The sequence below is a fragment of the Enhydra lutris genome, unplaced genomic scaffold (assembly GCF_002288905.1).
Source record: "Enhydra lutris kenyoni isolate GAN:26980312 unplaced genomic scaffold, ASM228890v2 scaffoldscaffold52, whole genome shotgun sequence".
NCBI lineage: Eukaryota > Metazoa > Chordata > Mammalia > Carnivora > Mustelidae > Enhydra > Enhydra lutris.
Window position 1 is genome coordinate 7,097,418 of NW_019154136.1, and position 5,683 is coordinate 7,103,100.

Sequence of the window (5,683 nt, forward strand, 5' to 3'; positions counted from 1 at the left end):
GTCACAGCCCCGGAGCCGCCGCCGCCGCCGGCACCGCCGCTGCTGCCAGCGGGCCCTCGATTCCCGCGGCGCGCCCGGCCATCTTCGTTCCTCCGCGCGGCCGGGGCGGGAGGGGCGTGGCGCCCTTAGTCCCCGCCCCCCCCGCTGCTCCGCCCCCTCCGCCCGGAGCCCTCGGCGGCACCGCCTTCGTTCCACGCTAGTCCTGCAGTCTCCCTCCGCCGCTCCGCCTCCAAGCTCCCCCGGGGCTCCTCGGCTCCCTGCTCCTCTACTCCCGGGCCCCCACCTCCTCCTGCTGCTGCTCCTCCGGCTCCCCAGCCGGAGGCTCCTTCTCCCCGCAGCCGCTGCCCCTCCTTCTCCTTCCCCTCCCGCCCCGCGCGCTCCTCCCTCTTCCCATTCCATCACCTCCCTCCTCCGGCCTCGCCGGGAAACCGCGCGGGGGCCAGGATGGGCGCCGCCGCGTCCGTCCGCCCCCGGGCCACCGCCGAGAGGAAGGAGGGCCGGGAGGACGGCACCCCACCCGAGCAGCAGGCGCGGCCGGCCTAAGGCTGACCCCTGGGACCCAAACAATTCCCGGGGAAGAGGGCGGTCACCTCACTTTACCAACTCCCAGGCTTTGGAAGTTCGGGGCAGCCCCCCCTCCTCCCACTTGGGATGCGGGGAACTGTGCCCTGGGTCTCCCGAATACCCAAGATGGTCCCGCGAAGTGGGGTAAAGCCCCGGAAGGGAGGCCGAGGGAGCTCGGGTAGCTGGAAGAGGTACCCGTGGCCGGGCATCTGGGGTGGAGCTGGGTCCAGGACACACCTGGAATCGGCGAACTGGTGGTCGGCGCTTATGCGTCCCTGCCAGGAGAGCCCGAGAAGGGCTGATCCGGAGTCCCCGCTCTGGACCAGGCCACCTGACCTGCCTTGAGCTCTTCCACCTTCCGGACTGGAGGATCTGATAGTTTGAGCAGAGACCCAAGTCGGCCACTGCTGGGGAGGAAGCCAGGTCAATTCCGAAACCTCGAAACCTCGGTGGTAATTACGTTCCGCTCGCATCTCAAGCTACGGAAACTGAAGTCCAACTTTAGGGTTCTCTCTTGCTCCAAGTGTCCCAGCTACTCGGTACTCCAGTTCCCTGGCCACAAGACTTAATGCCAGGAAATGCAGGAAAGTATCAGGAAGGTTTTAAAACACTGTTATGATGATATAAAAATAGCTAGTAAAAAGTCAAACAGCGATCCAAATCTAGATACATAGAAGAAACTAAAGGAAAACCTTTCAAACAGCTCGCAGTAGTTGACAATCCTTCAGTGAGATGGTTTTTAAAAAAAAAAAAAACTATTTACCCGCCAAAGTGTTTGTAAAATGGTAATGTTACTTTTATGAGGGGAAAATGTTTTTAAAGATTGTGAAGGCACGGAGACTGCTAACTGGGAAACACCTAAGGAAGGTCTTTCCTCCCCTCCTCCCACCACTACACAGAAACTTCCTTGCTCCCCAAGTATCTGCCCCCACCCGAAACTTACATGCCAGAAATCCAACACTAGAGTCCTTTTAGTGAAACATGGATGATTATTGGATGTCCCAGAGAAAGGCAGGGAGAGGAACAGAAAAGCAAATACTTCCCGATCTTGCACATTCCAGAGGATACCCAGATGCCAAGTCTCCCTGCTCTGACATCTTCCCTCCTGATTGGCATGAGTTATTGCTAAGGGAGCTGCCGCTGCCTTTTCTCTCTTCCCACCCACCCGCAGTCACTTTGCCACCCAGCGTGCCAGGGCTGAAGCTGCCTTCCCGCCTTCCCAGGCATCATGTACTTTCAGAATTTCACAGATCTGGGTACCGTCGCTCAAATCTGCCCTGAATGGGGTTGCGGGGTGTTAGAGAGTGAAGCCAGCCTCTCCAGAGAGAGGAAGAACACCCACACATCAAAGGACTCATACAAAGAACGGCAAGAAGAGAAAGCATCAGGTAAAGAGTAAGGGCGGGGGTGGGGGTGGGGGGGAGTTCCATCCAGTTAGGTGCTGAGAGGCAGGCGTGGACTGGCCTTTCCCTGCAGGTGGGAGGTCTGGCGTACCGGTGGAACCGCGCTGCACACCTTCTGTGTACAAGCCCCGGGCTGGGGACGGGCGTGCTGCAGAGAATAAGATAGATTCTGTGTTCCCCCCGGGCCACAAGGCACGTACAACTGTGATTTGTCTGCAGATGAAGTCCGGGTTCCGACCCCAAACTGAGGATGCAGAGAGGCCCGTGAGACTCAAAGGAAGACACCTCGGATGCGGAAACTGAGGCTCATGTTTTCAGATTCCCCAGTTCTGAGCCCTGTCCCCTTGGCACGTGGATCTGCTGACACCAAATACTTGATTCTGGTAGCAGATGGCGGCATCCCACCCAGATCTCCCTGGCTGGGGCACACACCATTCGTGGAGGTTCACCCTTGGCTGACAGACTTCTGAGAGGTTTATGTCCCCCACCCCCCAACCCAGGGACTGATTCCGCAGCAGGACAGTCCCGCCTCTTGCCTTCGTGGGACAAAGTCCAAGCCACCACACTCCAGAGCTCCCTGTGGGCTACCGTGGCTTCGCTAGCAATCCCCCACCCTCGCCCGCCTCCCAAACCCCTTCAGTCCGCAACCCCCCCAGTCCTGTCACTCGCAAGACGATGGTCCCCGCAGGCGCTGCTTCTCGGGAGCCTGACCCAAGAGATTCAGATGTGCTTGCTCTCTTCCAAGCACTTGGCAAATATAAATCATTTGACCATCACGACAACACCCGCGGATATTCTTCATTTCGTGTGCACATCACTAGAGAAGAGTTCGGAAAAGGGGGACACAGCGTGCCGGTGAAGACAGACAGGAGACCCTCACTGAAAAAGCCTTGTCCACACACGCGTTCGTGGTCCCTGGACCCCTCTGACTTGAGACATGCAGCAGACCTAGAGCTTTTCTCTTCCCCAACTGAGCTAACGAAAGGAGAAGGCCAGAATTTGGGGCACCCAAGGCCTGTTGACAGCACCGTTAGCCCTTTTTGACTTGTAAGGTTTGCCCTCAGCAGCCTCTGGTGGTCCCTGCAGACCCGTGCCGGGAGCTGGGACAGATGAGAGGTGGTGGGGGAGGAAGGGAAGCCAGACTCCCCAGCCCCGCCAGGAATCCGGGGGAACGGTACGCGCGTGCGGATCGTCAGGGAGAAGAAGGCCCGTCTTACTTACGGTCAAGGGGGGCTCTCCATGTGGGACTAAAACCAGAGGCACACGCCAGAGCCTGGAGCGGAAGAAGTCTTTGGTCTGAGCTGACGGCACAATTACACATTCTTCGTTGCCTCTATATTAAAACCACAGCCTCGCCAACGCCGAGCGCAAACGTTGCCGTAACCTATCCTCTCCCCAAGTTTTCGGATGGAAAAACAGCTCAGGAAAAATCCACTTAGGCTCTGGGTAAGTGAGGAGCAGATGCTTGTTCGCTGCCCCGACGTTCTGAGAAATCCCTTTTCTGAAACGGTTAAAATGCACTCGAAGCATAGCTTGCAGAAGATTTTCCTTAAAATGCTTGCTAAGGAGTAAAAGCAGCATGCTCTTTGCATGCCAGACGAGCCGACACAGAGCTCGAAGATTTCTGCTCTTCCCGTTAGAGTCTGCCTCTGTCCCCACTCCTCTTCCCAAAGGAAAGTCTTCATTTTAAAAAACAAACTGCAGAATTGCATCTAGACACATTCGATGCTTGAGAAATTTCTAGAAAAGGGAGTACCATGAAGGCCACAATCATCGCATCCAAAATGAGAGAAATAAATACTGCCAAAGGAGTCTTGCTTACTTGTGTAAACAATCAAGTGTTCTAGGAAATGACACATTGGCTAATTCTGCACATTGTGCTGAGAGGAAACCGGAAGTGGGAAAGATTGGGTCTGAAGAAGAAACGGCTCATTGTTTGGCATTCTTTAAATGCTGGAATAATTACTCAATTATGGGCACTTCCCATATATTTAAATAATGCAAATCCACAGGCTGTGGAGGACATTAGATGGAGTTCCTGCTAATTCCTGTCTGGCGGGCTTAGGGACTGCAGAGGAAGAGACAAAATGCCAGAACTCTTAACCTGGGAACCCTCTGCAGGCTCAGGGACTGGAATGGGGACAGGGTGGGGCTATTCCCTGATGTTTTACTTTGTGGCTTTATGACTTTAACTTTAGACACTTATTTGACCTGTGATCAGAAAAGCTGTTGTTTAGATCTCGAATGTGGTCTGAGAGCCTGACAGCACTTTTCCCGAAAGTTTAAGTGCGGCCAGTTTGGAGAGTCGGGGTTTTCTCATCTCCTAATCTTCCACTCCAAAGATGTGCAGGATATTCTGGAAAAGACAGCCGTGTGGCCAAGCCAGGCAGTCTGTGTTTGGTCCACCTCCGTGCAGTATTCGGCTGCGTGTCGGCTTCTCAGCCCCGAGCAGTGTTCTTGGGATTGATCGTGGCTGTTGTGTGGACCCCATTTGTTTCTGAGTAATTAAAATTCAGATTTAAAAAAAATGTTAGACCGATTTCTCTCCCAAATTTAGAACTCTCGGAACCACCCACTTCCTTCCTCTCCAAGTCTCCCCCCCACAGGGCTACATTTTTACCTCTTTTCCTTCCCAGCCCGTGGGTTATGTTCAACAAAATGCTAACGAGTGAACTGAAAATGTATTCCGGGCAATCTGTAATTTTAGGAAAACACAGCCGCCGTGAGCCGGCGTACTACAGGACGCTTCCTTCTGGCTGGATTCTCCGGTTCAGGATTATGACTCCGGTCCCCTGTGTATTTGGAAAAACAGATTCTTACACTGCAGACCTCTGCCTCGTGAGCCAAGCCGAGCAGCTTGGAAGTCTCCTGCTTACAGAAACAAGAAGGAGGATTTATGCAACACAGAAAGGAGCAGCCTCTGGGTCATGAACCAGTTTTTTTTTCCATTTGACAACACTAGTGTTACAAATGAGTCTCTTCTGCGACATGAATGGAACAGCTTTGAAATACGGTTAACCTTGCTAGATCCTAGAGCGACAACCCGGCAAATCCGCAAGATGGTTGTTATGTACCCGTGATTCTCAGCCAGGGACGACTGTGGCCCCCGGGGGACACGAAGCAGTGCCTGGAGACAGTTTTGGAAGGAGGTTGCCCTGCGTCCAGTGAGGAGAAACCAGGGAGGCTGCTCAGCACCCCATGGGGCACAGGACAGCCCCGCCACAGAGAGCGATCCCCACCACGTGCCAGTAGTGCCGAGGCTGAGACGCCCCGCCCCCGGCAAAGGGGTGATGTGGGATGACACTTGCACCGCCTAGGCTTTTATGGCGCGGAAACCACGGCTCAGAGAACGTAAGTAACGAGTCGAGTGTGATCTGACCACGGCTATAAAGCATTGCCCTGAGCCGGAAGCTCAGTGTTCCCAGCTGACCTCCGTATTACTGGGGGTTTTCCGAGACACGGAGAGCTAGACAAAGAGATTCATTCTAAGGAGTGCGCTGATGTGATTACGGAGGCTGATGAGTCCCCGGAATCGGCCATCAGCGCCTGGAGACCCAGGACAGCCAATGGTATAGCTGGTCCAAGGCCAGCGGGCTCGAGCCTCACGAAGAGCTGATGTTTCAGTTCAAGTCCAAAGGCAGGAAAAGCGAGGTCCCGGCCCAACAGTCAGGCGGGAGGAGTTGCCCTTACTCACGGAGAGTCATTCTTTCTGTATC